The sequence below is a fragment of the Manis pentadactyla genome, chromosome 13, assembly GCF_030020395.1.
Source record: "Manis pentadactyla isolate mManPen7 chromosome 13, mManPen7.hap1, whole genome shotgun sequence".
NCBI lineage: Eukaryota > Metazoa > Chordata > Mammalia > Pholidota > Manidae > Manis > Manis pentadactyla.
In genome coordinates, this window is record NC_080031.1 from 11492242 (window position 1) to 11510567 (window position 18326).

Sequence of the window (18326 nt, forward strand, 5' to 3'; positions counted from 1 at the left end):
AAAGCATTATTGTCTATCATACCATCTCTACATACTCAACTTCCTTCTCTGTAACACAGAAAAGCAACCAGACTTTTCTCTCCTGCCTGATTATTGATCCATATAGATGCTTACATTGGAACCACTGTCTGGGGAGAACCAGACATCAGAAACTATGGGTTTTGCTCTAGAAGTGCCATTCACCATCTCTACCTACAAAACTACAACTCTAAATAAGCTAGGCAGAGGGCATGCCGGGTGATGATCCAGTCATTGCTCACTGGGATTTTACTGGGATTGTCAGTTACTTATCACATTGCATCAAAACATATTCTGAGCCTTTATAGTTTGCAAAGGCAATATGATAGGACCTTGGAATACAAAAAGATATCAAAGCAGTATGATACCTTGAAAAGAACACAAGGCCTTAGAGCCAACAGACTGCCAGTGCCTGGAAGAATGACAGCATTGTGGGGGCCTGACTTCCTCATTCATTAAAGTGAAGGTGTTGGTATAGAGTTAATACCTTTGAAGTTGATTTTAATAACATATTAATTAATAATTGTAATTATAATAATATATTTTATTTAATCCAATATATCCAAAACGTTACCATTTCAAAATGTAATCCATATTTTAAAAGATTAATGAGACATTTTACATTCTCTGCTCAAATCAAGTCTTCAAAATCCAGGGTGTATTTTATACTCAGAGCACCTCTCCATTTGAACTAGCCACAGTCCAAGTGCCCAATAGCCACATGTGGCTGGTGGCTGCCATATTGGACAACACAGCTATAAAACAATACACAACTAATTGCCAGTCAGGAGCTCTTCACCTAGGGTCTACAGACCCCTGAAGACTCTTTGAATATAACTATATTTTATCTTATGCATTTAAAAAGGTATTTGGAGAAGAATCCAAGAATTTTCTCTACATTTCCAAAGGGCCCATAACACAAAAAAGATTAGAAATCCCTGAGGATCAAAGTGCATTTAGAAAAGATCACAAAGTGCAGTAGTGGGTAAAGAAGTTTCTGCAGACCACGGAATTGTGTTGACTGAGGCAGGATTCAGTGTTGGTTGAGAGCCTGGACCCCAGGTTCCCATCCTGGTCCTATCACTTTCTAGCTGTGAGACTTTGGGCAAATTATCAACCTCTTTATGCCTCAGTTTCCTCACCTATAAAATGGGGCTTAAAGTAGTATTGACATTGAAGGTTATTTTGTGGTGCTTTGAAGTGCTAAGTACAATGTCTGGAATACATAATGTCTAATAAATGTCAATGATTTCAGGAAAATGAGGATAACTCAGTTACATGGAAATGTGGGGAGAGAGTGCTGCAAGAGAAAGAAAAACTTCCCCAGCCAGGATATCCTGCGTGTAATGCTTCAACATTCTTATCAACTGGGAGAAGGACTGCTGAATGAACTTCATTATGTTTTTGTCTAAAAGAAGACAAAATTTTCAGTTCATTTGATCAAGGAAGGCCTCTTGGATCACTGGTCCCATTTCAGAAAGACATAAAAGCTACCCAGACGATGTTCCAGATATTTATACTCCTTTTAAATTTATACTCTTATCTAGGAGAGAAGGGGGAGTTGGAATAAGTAGATGATACAATAGAGGTGTTGGTTTGAAATGGTACAATCTATACTATTGTGCAACCAGCACAATCTATACTATACCAGCAACAAGAGGGCAGTCCACCAGAATCTAGGACTAAGACTGAGTTCTGAGTGTCGGCAACACGAAGATTATGCTGAAAAAGCACCCATCCTCTGCTGAGGCAGGATCTAGAGAAAACTGATTGGTCTAGAAGATTGCAGAAGAACTGGATATCACAGCTCTAGAGTTCAGAAACATGATCATTGGAACAATCCATAATATAGCCTGATTTCTTTCCATCAGCTCACTACCCAGGAGCCAAGAAGGTCTGCATAAAAGACCACCTAGTGACAAAGCTAAAACTGAAAGCCTGCACTAGAAGTTGGAAATCACTCAGCACCCAAACTGAGCCCAGTATTTGCAGAAAGACCCCAGGCAGTGGCAGAAATGAGAACCAGGCACCTTTCCCTGTTACCTTTAGCTCACTTTCTTTTGCTTTTCCTATTGGTGGGGTGCCTTTGTCCCCCAACTTAAATGTCCTACTCTTACATCTCAACAAACTTGCCCCAGTCTTCATTCACAGCTCATCTCAGAGGCCTCCTCCTGCTGAAAGCGAGGGTGAATACATTGATAGCTTATCCTTTTGCCCTATACTTCCAAAATAGGTTTTTAAAAAATACATGAAGAATGGCAGAAAAAGAGAACTACAGAAGGGCTGTCTTGTCTTTTTGTGTTTTATCATAGAACAGAGTGCAGGAGTATAGTTTGATTATGTCTTAGAATCTATTCCATTTATTCTGACTCCCAATAGATGGTGTAATTTTGGAAAAGAAAAGAGGGCTGGGTGCTTAACAGAAACCCAGTAGGGAACCCATAAGCCTCTCTGGCAGCACAATGATGCACTAGCTGCAGCCTGGGGCTGCGGTACAAATTTCCCATCCCCGCTTTGCTGAGCTGAGCGGACTGGAGCAGGAGCAGTAGAGAATTCACCGTGCTTCCCCCTGCGGAGCCTCTGCACCTCCACCACCTCCACGGAGACCCCACTCCAGCTCCCTCTTCTTCCGTTACTTGGCCCATAGATCACTTGGGTCTATGCCCCTCCACCATCCCTAAAACCTACCCTGCGCTGATCCACCCTCAGTTTTCCCAATCTACTCAGGAAAACCCAGTCAATATATAAGACTGTGCCAGCTTCACATGTTGACAGAGTGTTTGATTGCTTGTACATTATACAGTCAGCAGCCCCTTTGCGTCCTGCTTCCCCCCCTTCCCGCTCCTGCTGCTCACTCACCCTCATCTCACATCTCCCTCCTCCCCCGTCTGCTAGGGTAAAGAAAGGCTCCTCCAAACAGCACAATGGCTGGCGCTCCAAGAAAGCTGGGCTCATCCCGCGCAGGCCGCCACATACTCCACGGCCCTTTGGGCCAAGCAGCAGCGGGACAGCGGAGAGGGAAGCGGCCCAGGGGCTGTCAGGCGGCGAGGAGGGAAGGGATAGGCCAGAGAGGAGAGAGGGCTGTGATGACACCCCCCGCCCCGGGCTGTGGCCCGCGCCGCCGAGTCCCAGGGGCCGGGGGCCCACAGGAGGGCAGCGCGTCCGCACCACCGCCACGCTCGTCCTTTCTCCGACCTGCTCTGTGGGGAAACAATCGCTCCCCAGCGTCTGCGGCAGCTGCCGGCCGTTCTGACATTGCAGGAATGCACGGTTCTGGGGAAAGGCCCGGCACGCGAGGGAGGGGCGCGGGCGGGGTTCGGGGTCAGGTTTTTAGGGGCCCAGATGATTCTGGGGCTGTTAAGGCTGACCGGACCAGATAACGGTCCTGGGAGGAGGTACCGACCCACTGGCCCAGCATCCCTGGGCAGCGCTCCCGGGCTCCCCAGACCCCCGACCGCGCCGCCTGCGGTCACACAACGCGCGCTCGGCCTGGCTGGGGGTCCGAGGCTCTGAGGATGGTTGGAGCGCCCATCATCCCCCATCTCCCGGCCCCCTAGCACTGCGTCCCCGCTGCGCTCCTGCGAAGGGCTGGGCCGGAGGGCGACGGCCTCTGGGCTCTTCCTTTCCGATTCCAGGACGGGACAGGCCGGGGTGCGGGACTGCGGCGCCCCCAGACCTGCCTGCGGAGAAGCCCGAGTGGCCGGGCCTCCCTCACCACCCCCTCCAGCCCCCGCCCACGGCAGCGGGTCTGTCCGGACTAAGGTCGCCCCCCGCGACGGCACCTGTGCGGGTCCTGGCGGAAGGAGGCGGCTCACGGGGCTCAGCGAGACACCCCCATCCACGGGCCACGGCGAGCGGCGCGGCCGGAGCGCAGCGCAGGGGCAGCGGCAGCGGCGAGCCAGCGAGCGCTCCCCCCGCAGCTCCGCGGGCGCCGGCTCCGCTCGCTCCTCCACCCGCCCTCCGCCCCTCCCCGCGCTCGCGCCCGCGCTCCCGGGGGCGCGCCCGCGCTCGGGCACCCGCCCGTGGCACGCGCGGGACCCGGGCTTCATCTACTGGTTAACATTCATCGCCTTCCGTGGAGCATGGGGCCTGCCTTTATTAATATTTATGAATTACTATTTCTCCCCCCTTGAACATTGGCCTTTCTTCTTCCCTCATGAATATTCAGAAGCTACAAGATGCGCGCGTGCAGTAACTCCCAATATGGATACCTCACAGGGCCTGACACTAGATTCTGGATTGAAAACAGACGGGTGGCTGAGTAGATGGGCCGGCGGATGCCCGCAGACACAAAGACCCCCTTGGACTTCCTGGATTCCTCATTTACTCTACGGGGCTGAGGTGGACAATCTGCGAGGTGCCTGCCACCCCAGACCGGGCTCAGACCTCAAGCCAACAATAATCAAGGTTTTTACCACCCAAAGATGCACAACGGGAGCTGGACCCAGGCTGATAAAGCTGAGTTAGGTTTCAGGCCCAGGAGTACTTGACATTACAGAAGATCATTCGCCAGGAGATGTAAGGAAAGACCCTGGGGCCTTATGAAAATTTCTTTTGCATCCATTTATCTGCCCACTAGGCATAAGCCTGTGCTTTAGAGGCTGTTAATACAAAGTCTAATAATTCATGAAAGCAGACAACTAAAAGTGCAAGAACTGCAAGTATGAATGGAAGGCACCCAGAAGCGCATGTCTGCGTGGAGAACCCCAAGTACTGTGTTGAGTTCCAGATGAAGTCAGAGGAGCCGGTGGGAGTGTGATGGTGAAATAGCTCTGGGCTAGGCCGAGAACTTCAGCTGAAAGCAGCAAGGAGCCTTTCTTTTGCTCAGTTATGCATTCGTTTCACAAACATTTCAATCAAGAGAAGGTGAAGCAAGGGAATAAGGCCCCTGTGAGATGGGAGAAAGAGTCGGTCGCTTTGCCCCTGCCGTGGCGTTAACCAGGGGGTTTCTTCCTGTGAGACAGGAAGAAAAGTTGGTGGTTAAAAGGTCTTCCCCAGTTCTGTGACGTGGACAAGTTAACCTCCTTGTGCCTCATTTCCTCCTCTCTGAAATGAGGATAAATAGTGGCACCTACTCAGGACTGTGGTGGGATTAAACTAGTTAATATGTGTAAAGTACTTCCAGGCACAACAGAGGGCACCATATAATTCTTGGCTATTACCTTCCTTAGGATAATCTTGACACTGTACTAAAAACCACCTTCTGTGCACCTCTTCAAAGCATGGCACTCACAGGTTTGAGGAACACAGGATTTCTGAGGAAGTACAGCAAAGTGATAGTTTGGGCTCTGCAGAAAACGCCAGTTCAAACCCCATTGTTCCATTTATCAGCTGGTGACCTTGTGCAAGTTCTTACTCTCTCAGAACCTCACCTGTAAAATGGGGATTCCAGTGTCTACTACAAGGTTGTTATGTAGACTAAAAAATATCATCCCTGCAGAATGCTCAGCATAGTGCCTGGCATATAATAACTATTCAGTGAGTGAATTCTGTTGTTTTTCCTCTAATTTTGTGAAGAATTGAAGGAACTCAAAGGTGAGAACTGATAATCTAGGCATCTGGGATGAGAATGTCCTGAATGTGAGCAAAGTTATTCTTCCAGCAAAACATTTCTTTCATTTCATTGTAGTAAAATGTATATAACATAAAGTTATCATTTTAACCATTTTAAGTATGTGATCCAGTACATTAAGTATGTTCACATTATTATTGCAGCCATTACCATTATTCATCTGCAAAACTTTTTCCTCATCCCAAACTGAAATCTTGCACTAATTGAACAATAACTCTCCATTCCTCCTTCCCTATAATGCCTGGTAAACACCATTCTACTTTCGGTCTCTATGAATTTGATTATTGTAAGTATCTCATATAAGTGGAACCATGTAGTATTTGTCCTTTTGTGTCTGGCTTATTTTACTTAGCATACTACTTTTGAGGAGTATTCATGTTGTAATGTGTCAGAATTCCATTCCTTTTTCAAGGCTTAATGATATTCCATTATATGGATATACCACCTCTGTTTATCCATTCATTTGCCTATGGACATTTGGGTTGTTACCACCTTTTGGCTATTGTGAATAATGCTGCAGTGAACATAGGTGCACAAATTCCAGGCAATGTTTTTTGGTATTTTTGTTGTTGTTGTTGTTGTTGTTGGGAATGGCAACAGTTTATTTTATTTTAGTTTTTTTTATTAAGGTACCATTGATATACACTCTTATGAAGGTTTCACATGAAAAACAATGTGGTTGCTACATTCACCCATATTATTGAGTCCCCACCATACCCCATTGCAGTCACTGTCCATCAGTATAGTAAGATGCCACAGAGTCACTACTTGTCTTCTCTGTGCTACATGGTCTTCCCCATGATCCCCCACACACACCATGTGTACTAATCACAATAGCCCTCAAACCCCTTCTCCCTCCCTTCCCACCCGCCCTCCCCCACTCCTCCCCGTTGGTAACTGCTAGTCCCTTCTTGAAGTTTGTGAGTCTGCTGCTGTTTTGTTCCTTCAGTTTCAGGCAATTTTTAAAATTGTATTCCATAACCTGTGATGGAAGTTGGGGAGGCAAAAATGAAGGTATGCCTTCAAGAGATTCAGGGTTTAGGGCACTGATTTCCAAACTCTGCTTCTTAGAACTTATAGTGGGTTGACTAGTGTCTCCTGCCAAATTTATATCTCCCCTCCCCGCCACTGCCCCAGAACCTCAAAATGTGCCAGGAGATTTGCAGATGTGATTAGTTAAGATGAGGTCATACTGGATTAGGGTGACCCTAAATGCAATGACTGATGTCCTCATAAGAAGAAGAGAGGGCAATAAAGACACAGGAAAGAAGGCTCTGTGATGATAGAGGTAGAGATTGGAGTGATGCAGCTACAAGCCAAGAGTCACCAAGGATTTCCAGGAACCACCAAAGACAGGCAGGCAAGGAAGGACTCTCCCTTAGAGCCTTCAAGGGAAAATGGCCCTGCTGACACTTTGATTTCGGACTTCTAGCCTCCAGAACTATAAGACTGTAAATTGCTCTTGTTGAAGCCATCCAGCATGTGGCATTTGTTACAACAGCCCTACGACACTAATACAGATTTTGATAGTGAGAAATGAGGGGCTGCTACGCAAATACTTAAAAAATACGATAGTGGCTTTGGACCTGGGTAATGGATAGAGGCTGGAAGGATTTTGAGGCACCTGACAGAAAGAGCCCAGATTGCCCTGAAGAGACTGTTGGTAGAAATATGGGTTAAAGATAACCCTGATGAAGGTTCAGAAAGAAATGGAAGAGTACTAAGATAGCTTCTATCACTATTGGAAATATATATAGTCACGAACAGGATGGTGCTAGAAATGTGAATGTTAAAGATGCTTCTGGTAAGATCTCAGATAGAAATGACAAAGATGTTATTAGAACTGGACGAAAGGTGATCTAGTTATAAAGTGGCAGAGAACTTGGAGGAACTGTGTTCTGCCGTTGGTTGGCAGTTGGACTTGTAAGTGATGAACTTAGATGTTTAGCTGAGGAGATTTTTAAAGTATGGAAGATGTGGCCTGGTTTCTCCTTGCTGTGTAGGGTAAAATGCAATGAGGAAGGATGGTCTGGACTCCCTTCACTCCCAAGCATCAAGTTGCACGTAAGGTTTCTGAGAATTTTATACCAACAGAAACACTACCAGCCTGGACTGTGCTAGAAAACAAAATTCAACGAAGTAAATTTGAAGATCCAATGGATTTTATTAAGCAATTCATGAATCAGACAGCATCCCACCTAGCAAGCAGAGAAATGCTCTGAAGAACTGTAAAAAAGTAGAAAGTTTTTATAGACAAGAAGATGGGGCAAAAAGTTAGCAAAAGAAATAGACATTGCGTCACTAACCCTAGAAGAGCAGAGTGCCTGATACTGGTTACCTCACTACTGATCAGGAAATTCCAAACTGATTGATTAAAAATTCCACTCCTGGGAGCCGCTGAACTTCCATTAGGCAAGCCCCAGTTTGGTGACTTGATCCAGCAGAATGTCCCATGTTGGGGGTGTGTTTTTCTTTTTAACAACCGAAAGGGACAGACATGGGATGAAACGAAGGAAGACGGTAGACTCCTGAAATTCCACAGTGGGGAAACAAGCTGATAGAAGTGCTCAGCCACAAACTCATGTTATCTTCCAAGAAAGAGGGGGAATGGCAGCGAGGCGGGGCCCTCACCTGCCTAGAGGATGGAGCTGTGAGCCACAGAGGATCATTCTCAGGCCTTCAAGCCTCTTGAACCTTGCCCTCCTGTGTTCTGAGCTTGCTTTAGACCAATGATTCTTCTTCCTTCCATTTTCTCCCATTCAGAGTGGGAATGTCTCTCCTCTGTGTGTCCTACCATGGTATTTTGGAAGCAGACCAGTCTCCCAGGTCCACAGATGGAAAGGAATTTTGCCCCAGGATGGTTCATCCCCAGAGTCTCACCTATACCTGATTTAAATGATGAGATTTGGAAAATTTTGAGTTGATGATATCTAGATGAGATATAGATTTGACGTTGGGAACGGGTTAAGATTTGGAGATGTTGGGGTGGAATTAATGTATTTTGCACAAGGTGTGGACATGGATTTGGGGGGGTACCAGAGGGCAGACTGTAGTGGGTTGAATACTCATGGGTCCCCAAGAAATTCATATCCACCCATGTTTTAGTCCATTGGTCTGCTATAACTCAGTACTACAGACTGGGCGGCTTATAAACAACAGAAATTTCTTTCTCATGGTTACGGAGGCTGGAAGTCCAAGATCATGGTGGCAGCACTTAGGGTTCTGGTGAAGACGCTCTTCCAGGTTGCAGATTGCTCTTTTCTCACTGCGCCCTCACCTAGTGGAAGGGAGTCAGGATCTCTCCTGGGTCACTTTTATAAAGGCATTAATCCCATCCGTGAAGGCTCATCCTCATTCGTGAGGTCTTCCAGAGGCACCTACCTCGTAACATTATCAAATTCGGCACTAGATTTTCAACCTATGAATCTGGGAAGGACACAAATGCTCAGAGCATAGCAACCCCATACTTCAGAATGTGACCTTATTTTGAATTAAGGTCTCTACAGATATAGTTAAGATGCAATCATACTGAATTAATGTGGACCTGACAATTACTTTTTCTCATTGTTAAGGCAGTCTTAAGAATCCTAGAAGAATTAAATAAACTAATTCAACATTTAACATATATTAATACCTCCTGTGTACAATCTATGTAAAGCTTTGGTACAGGACCTAGAATATCATAAGAGCTCAGTAAGTCCTACTTGTGTCTTCCTGTTGTTAGGAGTTTCAAGAATCCTCCATAGGGCTGATAGGTAGAGCTATGCCATCTCCCCATCTCCCCAGCCTGAGTGATCCAATTTTATTTTTATACATACCAAGAGTTTCTAGGGCTTAAAAACACAACAAATTACAATCCCAGTGGACAAAGTGAAAAATGCTTTAAAGAAGATATGAGGTGCTTTAAGTAAGGTATAAAGTGTTTTAAGCAAAGCTTTATGATTTCTATGCGATTGTGAGGAAGAGAGCAGGCATTCTTCCCAAAAGGTCACCTAACATGCAACAGGGTCTCTCAAGCCAGAAGTATTGTTATTGTGGGCTGGGAGATTTTGTTGGGGGCTGCCCTGTATGTTGTAGGGTGTTTAGCAGCATCCCTGGCCACAAGATGCCAGGAATGTCCTCCCATTTGTAACAACCCAAAATGTCTTCAGATATTAAGTGACAATGGTGGGGGGAGTCACAAAATTACCCCAGTTGAGAATCAGTGCCCTAGACATAGGTCTTTAAAGGGGGTTGTGAACATTATGCTAGAATGCGGCTGCATTTCCAACAGAAGAAACTAGCAGAGCCAAAGTTTGGGTATGTGAGAAGACACCATGTATGTGCCTTTTAAGTAAGAAAAATTAAGGCTGGGTCTTAGGGACAGCTGCCAGTTGTTAGGGATAAGGCATAAATAATCACTCTTACAATCACACTAACACCATTCTAGCACCTTATTTTAGTTCCTGTACTGAACTTAATTTAATCTCTAATTTGCCTGATACAATCAAAGAATCTTGAAATATATAGAGCATTTCAAGGTCTTCCAGTCTAACCACCCATCTGACTCAGAAACCAACATCCCTCCTAGGCAATGTTAGATGCAATTACTACATAGACACCTCAGTGATGAGAAACTTGACCTCACAGAGTTGCCCGTTCCATTTTTTTCAAAATGGTGTTCAAGGATAGCTTGTTATTGTAATTCAGTGACAGTATGATATAAATTGTGCTCATTCTATTTGATCTTCCTTAGAAAGATCCTTCTTGAAGAAGCCAGTTTTTCATGACATTCTGGAAATGAGCTGCTGAATCTTTATTGAAAACCTATGTCAATCACAGTTCAGCAAATAAAGGTGAGCTCATACCTGCTCACATTTTAAAACCACTTGATTTTTTCCATCACTGGTAGTTCCCCAACACCAACATTCAATTCATCCTCAATCTCCAGGGTTGATTAAACTCTCTGATTTGTTTCCACAAGGGAAATGGAATATTCTCCAAGATTCAAAACCTACTCATTGCTATCTAGTCAGTAGGTAATTACTCCCCACCTCAAAGCACACGTATCAAGAACAAGACCTTATTACTCTCCAAAAGAATAAGCAGTATTATAAAAATTGACAATAAATCAATCCCAAGAACAATTACAAATTCTAGAATGGTCACCTCTGCTACCTGATGAACTAGTTGGCAAATAAGGAATGAGATCCCTTAAGATACTGGAAGTTGCCACAGGGTAAATGTGATGACTTTTTTTTTTTTGTCTACAAAGAAAAGATTTGGATATTTCAAGAAAGGAGAGCCACAAATTTTAATAGGAAAAGGAAAATAAGGTCCCATTGTGGGGGAAGTTATTATATTTTTGATGGTCAGAAGAGCAAGGTTGTTATTTTCCCTTCTCTGTGGTTTATCAGCACAGATCTGTATGTGCCCTGGGTGAATGGGGATAGGATAGGCTTATTGTAATCTCTTGTTCTCAGTAGGACATAGAACTACTTGGACAGCATCCTAAAGGGAGGCCACACATGAGATGTGTATGGAAAAAAGAGCATCTCAGAATGCCTTATCTGAATGTTGGCATGAGGTTGACTAGACTGCTCTATGGGGAGAGATGAGAGTGAGAGTTAGAAAGGGAATAAGAGAAAAGGAAGGTATAGTCAGGAGGAAATTTAAAAGGAAGGTTCAACTCTGGGAGCATTTTTTTTTTAATAGCTGAAACTTAATTTTTAAATTATTTATTAATGTATTTATTATGTTGAGGTTATATACAATAAAATTCACACAAATCTTAGTATAACAACTCAGTGAATTTCAGCAGGTATATACACACTCAAGTAAACCATCACGCCAGATCAAGATACCAAACAATCTCACTGATTTTGTTCCTCCTTCACCTATTTCATGAGTTCACTGTTAGGTTAATTTTTAGCTCTCATGAGACCACCAAGCCAGGCAGACACAGCATTTGTACAAAACCCTGAGGACTGACTCCCACTCCCCTCAATCTCAGGTAATCTGTTTTCTGCTAACCCCAGGATGCCCTGGTATTCAGAAATGAACTTGAGGAAACAAAAATGCCAATGAACACTCTACCACTTCACTGCACCAGTCTAACCACATAAAATCACTTCACCAGCCAACAGCCAGAGCCCAGCATGCACTGCAAATGGTGCTCTAGGCCACAGCTGTCCTCTTTAAGACCTCAGCTCTGAATAGTGACAGTATTTTCAACCCTGTGAAAATGATGTGCAGAGAACCCACTTTTTCCTCAGTGTCTCATTTTCATAGTTTCTTTCATAAAGTCATCACAGTCAGGATTTAAATACATCAGTATCACCTAGTCACCGCCTACCAGGTGAGAGCTTAACGACATTGAACACCAAGCACCAAAGAAGAGGTATGCTGGGTTCGTGATGGGCAAGATTGCTCCCTTAAGAATATACAGACCAAGTGATATCCTGCAAGAATCTTGACAGGGCATGGCATTGCAACTGGTTTTTGGAGAGCTATGAAAGGAAAATTTCATTGTTGGATATTGATCAGATCATTGGAGCGTGTGAAAAGACGTTGATGAAGCCAAGTAGAAACTCCTGTCTTAGAAACACGCAAAGCAGTTAGACATAGAATCAATACAAAATTAGAGGCTTTGAGAGATTTGGTAATTGATGATCGTTCAAAATCTGCTGGTTTTGTAGATTTGCATATTCAAAGAAACCCAGATTCTTTTCAGGTTCAGAATGTGTTCATTAGGTATAATGGTTAGACATGGATGAAATGTAAAATATAAATCAAAGGAAGCTCACTCCTTACCTATTAGAAAAGATTATCCCCAAATCTGATAATGGCAACTCTTTACTCAGCTAAAATAAATGAAAAGAAATTATTCTTAAAGCCTTCTATAAACTTCATTTAAAACAGAAAAATATTTTGATCTATATTGAATAATCCAGCTCTCTACTACAAGCAAGATCTAGGAAGAATTCCCAGTTTAGTGTTTCACATAATTGTGTGATTATGGCTGATTGGTTATCTAGACCAAATTACAAGGAAGGAAAATGAAAGGAAAGGAAGAAGAAGGGGCAGGGAATGTGATGCTGGGAAATTGGGAAAAGCTCCCTAAGCTAGGAGTCAGGAGTTTGGGATTTCAGTGTGAACTTCACCATTAGCTAGCTCTCTCACTTAAGGAAAATTACTTAGGTTTTCTGAACCTCAGTTTTCTCATCTATAATTTGAAGAGCTTTGAATAACATCTTTTTCTGCTCTTAAATTTAATGAATCTAAACTCTACATTTTCTTTCAAAACCAATCATGACACTTTGTTTAAATTGACCCCAAACTCACGGAGGGATCTTGGATTGTCTTTTGATATCTTTGCCTTTGTTTCTCCATTTGTAGACTCTTACATATTTCGTAGAGATACTGCAACAAAGCAAGATGATGTAACACTTTGTTATGCAAAACCCCTAAGGAGAGAGCAAAGTGAATTATATTTTACACATGTACTCCAAATTCTGCTGTGTTCAGGGATTTCCTCTAACAGAGCTTCAATTGCTATCCTATTATAAAAATGACATATACCCATTGAATGTTCTTCACTTCCCCTCCTAAGGTTGCCAGATTTACCAAAGATATGGGACACCCAGTTAAATTTGCATTTCAGATAAACAATGAATAATTTTTTAGTATAAATCTATTCTATGCAACATTTGTGACATGCTTTAAAAAAATTATTTGTTGTTTAGCTGAAGTTCAGATTTAACTGGGCATTCTGTTATCTCCATATTTTATCTGGCAAGCCTACATCTATCCTCACTTTGATAGAGATACGCAATTCCTAAATGTGTGTGTGTGAGTGTGTGTGTGTGTGTGTGTGTGTGTGTGTGTGTGTGTGTGAGATAGAGGGAGAGAATTAATTATTAACTGAGTTGTAGACTTTTGAATAGCTTATCTCAATAAAAAACATTAAAAATGTTTCTAAATGATATTTTAATTGTCCTTGAATGATAAGTCTGGCCTTATGGATCATTGTTCCTCTCTTCTCCCCTTTCCACATTTCAAGAATATCTTATATGGGGGGGAAAAAAGCATCTCAGAGTACCTTATCTGAATGTTGGCATGAGGTTGACTAGACTGCTCTGTGGGGAGAGATGAGAGTAAGAATACGAAAGGGAATAAGAGAAAAGGAAGGTATAGTCAGGAGGAAATTTAAAAGGAAATAATGACATCAGCCTCTCTTTCATATTTACCATTTCTTATCTGATCGTAGGTAGGCCATGGGGCCTGACAAACCATAACTGAAGCTTGATCAGTACATACACACAAAAATTTGTATGTGAATGTTTATAGTAATTTTACTCATAATAGCCAAAAAGATGGAAACAACCTGAATATTCATCAATAGATGAAGAGATAAATTGCAATATCTGCATACAGTGGGATTTTATTCAGCCATGAGAAAGAACAGAGCACCAATACACACTACAACATGGATGAACCTTGAAAACATGATGCCGAATGAAAGAAGCCAGACTCAGAAAGCCACAAATTGCATGATTCCATTTATATGAAATGCCCAAAATAGATAAATCCATAGAGGAAGAAAGATTAGTGGTTGCCAGGGACTGTGTGGAGGGGGCAATGGAAAATGACTGCAAACGGGCAAGTCTTCTCTTCACTTTCTTACTAAAGTTGGATCATATGATGGTTGCCCAACTCTGTGACGATACTGAAAACCACTGAATTGTACACTTTCAAAGGGTGACTTTTATGGCATGTGATTATATCTCAATATTTTTAAAAAGTCAGTGCATTTATAAAAAAAACTTTCTAGGTCTCAGGGGATGCTGCAGAACCACCCAAACAGAGCCATTTCTAAAGAGCAAGCAGAGTAGCAGGAATAGCAACTATTTGTACCTATCAGGCAAGGAGCTCTAACTAATATTACTGTTTATTAAACTTTTTATCATGTTTAATTTTCACAACGCCCCTATAAAAGAGGCATTATTATCCTCTATCTTGGAAGAAGAGGAAATGGACTCTGAGAGAGAGAGTAATTTGTTTGAGGCTCACACAGGCAAGAAAGGTGCAGGGTAGGGGTCCTATCGCAGGGCCATCTGACTCCAAAGCTCAGGATAGCCCATCACACCCTGACCATCAGAGAAAGCAAGAACGACAGGGACTCTAGGTAAGCCTGGAAACCGGACTGCAGAGCCCTCCCAACTGCCCTGCCGTTCACTCCTTCCTCTTCAGAAGTTCTTTCTAGTGGATCTTGTTTGTTTCTGTTTTTACTACACTTTTAGCCTTCTTCAAACTTATTACACAGATTTCTTCTTGCTTTAGATGCTGCTTGGAGATTTCTTCATCCCTGGACGTCTTTAACAAAAGGTTCTTGGACTCTCAGAGCCAAACAAAAGCTCTGTGTGGTATTTTGCCTGCAATCAAACCTTACTGTCAGAATTTGCTCACATGTTAGGAGAAGTCTTACTCTGTGCCTCCCATCCCCTATCTTTCCCTGGCCTGCTGAGGCACACTTTAGAACGGAAACACATCAATAGGTCTAGGTCCTGGGGCCCATTTTGGCCTTAGCCCTGCCCCTCCCGAACTGGATTATGGAGTGAGGTTTGAACTCATCAGTGGCTTCTTCTTGTGCCCTCCAGGGAGCTAGGCATCTTTCTTCAGCAGGAAGGAAGGATGCTTCCCCCTCCCGCCTTCCACAGGACTACCTCCCACCACTTCCATCCCCGCCCCGGGCTGCCTTTCACTGTGGCTGCCCGGTTGCCATGCCAACAAGGTTCCCATAGTTACTAAGAAGCGCTGCTGTGTTCCCATAGGCAGTGCCCATCTACCAAAAGGGAAAGGGAGACCATTATGCCCCCACGGCAAAAAAAGTGACTAACCGGGTCTCAGCCCAGGGGATGTTGGAGGACGATCTTGTTTATCTTTGATAACAGTGTCTAGGCTGGACCTCAGACCAAATGCTGCTGCTTGCGCTCAAGTTCTCTGCTACCTAAACCTAGGGAGAAAGGCGGCTGGCACTAGTTCAAGACCATTGTTTTGCCTAGTGTGGGGTCCAAATAGACACCACATTGTGTAGATCGTGCTAATATGTAAATGGACTAATACATCTGGGCTCTTTGTCTAGCTAGGAAAATGGAAAATGCAAAACATGTTCTGTTCTCTCCTTTGGTTGGGTATCTTGTCTGAGAACCCGCTTTTCTCCTTATGGTGCTCCTCCCTGAATTGATTATCCTAGGGCATACCATGTCATTTAAAAAAAAAAAAAAGAATTTTTTCCCCCTCACATATACAGAAATGTGTTCTAATATAAAATCCAAAAGTAAAGAAAATAAGAAAAAAATCATTCACAGTTTGGAAACCAAAATATTTGTTTCTTTCTTTTAAAATAGACAGTTTTTGTGGTCTTACATAGTTGTAGAACATCATTTGTGAACTACAGTGTACTTTGTTCAGATTCTTCTTGGTGAATTTTCTCTCTGCTTTTATTGGCTTCAAATAAAAAAATGGCAATTCTCCCCAAAAACAAAGTTATCTTCTGTGCCTGAAAGCAGGGCATAAATTTTTCTTTGAGGTAAGTGCTCTTTTCCCTGTAATGAGAAAAAAAGAGACTCTTATCTTTGAAGACGCAGTGCGTATGCCAAGGTGAGTCTGCATAAACAGACCTTACTAAAATAGCCTTGGTTTTCCATTAGCTCCCACGTGTATCTCCCAGTCACTTCCCCACAATTTTTGTCCCTCGAATCCCAAAACCTCTTTCCTTTCTTAAAAGGGTATTTAAGCCCCCAAGTCTAATGCTTATTTGAGCATCACTTTTATGCTGTGATCTCCCCTGCACATGAACATTAATAAAAATTAAGGGCCTTTGCTCCTGTTAATCTGTCTTATGTCGTTTAATTCACAGGCCCCTTGGTACTGAATTTAAGAGATCAGAGGAAAGGTTTTTCCATCCTGACACACCCATGTTCATAGCAGCATTATTCACAATAGACAAGGGGTGGAAACAACCCAAGTGTCCATCAGCAGATGAACTGATAAACTGTGGTGTGTATATACAATGGAATATTATGAAGCCTTTAAAAGGATGGAAAATCTGACACATGCTGTGACATGGATTAACCTTGCAGACATTATGCTAAGTGAAATAAACCAGTCACATACCTCATATTGAGTTAGGGCAGAGATATGGGACAAGCCATCATGATTAATTTTTCCTGCCTTTCATGCAAAATGCTGAGATATAAACAGTCTGATAAAACAGGAGGCACTCCATCTTAAGGCTACGATTCCATTTTAAAAGAAGAGTTTTGAAGTAATATTCCTAACATAATTATTTGGTAATCAGCCAACAACTGACTCTGTCTTAAGGCAGGGCAAGCAGTCCTCATTGATATGTTCCCAGTGCTTGAGGGTAGCCACTATTTTGGAGAAGAACAGGATCAATAAATTCCTTGTGTTAAGTTTATCTTACAGAATTATCTAGAGGACTGACTGGATGGTGACATGATGGAGAGGAACATCATGAGACCACACGTCAAGCCTAGGCCACCGCCACCTCTGTCCTTTGCCCCTTTGAAAGCCTTAAAAGACAGAATCCTAAGTTTCTGAGTGCACCTATTCTCTGAGGCTGCCCACACCCTCCTTTCTCCAAGTGCGTACTTTTTGCCTTAAATAAAGACTTCTCACTGCTCAACTTACTACGTTTTTTTCTCTGCTCTCTTCCAGGGGTAATTTGCTTCCAGTGGTACTTTGGTACTTTTGTTACTTGCTATTTCATTCCATTTTTCAGTTACTTCCTATTTTCATTCAATTCATTCTTAAGCATTAGTCTTCTCTATGTTCTACTTCAGACAAGTAGGGAGGGGCTACTGAGATCTCCAATTTGAGCTTCCAAGTCCCCATCACCTGGGTGACCTGGACAGGCCTGCAGCTGTGTGATCATACTCTCTGGAAGCCTGCCTAAAAATCTCCTTTCTTTGCCTTTGGGAAGTTCTCAGAACAGAGTCTCACTGCATCCAGTGCTCTGCAGCTCTCCAGATCTTGGGGTGGTAGGGGCTTAGTCCCCACACTGTGCAGGTCCAAGTGGACACTGGAGCCAGGTGACTCTGGCTTTAGGAGTTGGAAAGGGATTTTCCCTATGCTGAGCAGGGGTTTAATGAGCTTTCCTTTCCTCCCTCTGCCCTTCTGTGCTCTCTGCTGCCTGCAAGGCAGCTGCCATTCACTACTACTCTCGCTTTAATGAAGTCCCTCCTTACCTATACTCATCTGACCTGCTCATGAATTCTTTCTCATTCTTTGTCAAGAACCCTCCCCGAGGTTGAGGTCTCACCAAACATGCAGGGAGATCTCCCAGGACTGGATTGCCCAACAACAATATGACTCCACTTACATGAGGTATCTAGAGTCAATCACAGAAACAGAAAGTAGAATTGTAGTTGCCAGAGTCTGGGGAAAGAAGGGAATGGGGAGATGTTGTTTAATAAGTATAGAGTTTCAGTTTATAAGATGAAAAAGTTCTGGAGATAAGTCACACAAAACTATGAGTACACTTACCAAACTGTATACTTTAACACAGTTAACATTTTTTTATGTTATATGTGTTTTACTACAATTTAAAAAACCCAAACATAGAATTACCATGACCCAGCCATTCCACTCTTAGGTATATATCCAGGAGAAATAAAAACATACATTCACATAAAAATTTGTACAGGAATATTCACAGAAGCATTATTAGTAA

General features: G+C 43.1%; 1 protein-coding gene and 1 long non-coding RNA gene across 3 annotated transcripts in view; one reads left to right on the forward strand and one right to left on the reverse strand.

Annotated features, from left to right (window-relative positions):
- Nucleotides 1-3958, reverse strand: part of FEZ1 (fasciculation and elongation protein zeta 1) — a 38466-nt gene extending 34508 nt beyond the window's left edge. The window contains exon 1 of one of the 2 annotated variants that reach the window (XM_036930266.2): nt 3801-3958. The gene's annotated coding sequence lies outside the window, so the exon portion shown is untranslated. Of the gene's footprint in view, nt 1-2877; nt 2979-3800 lie in introns of those variants that run through there. The other variant, XM_036930267.2, reaches the window with a different exon arrangement.
- A 139-nt stretch (nt 3959-4097) lies between these two features.
- LOC118934625 (uncharacterized) lies at nt 4098-17264 on the forward strand. Its single transcript, XR_005033525.2, has 3 exons — nt 4098-4728; nt 10326-10425; nt 14912-17264. It is a non-coding gene; the product is annotated as an uncharacterized LOC118934625 (long non-coding RNA).
- Nucleotides 17265-18326: the final 1062 nt, after the last annotated feature.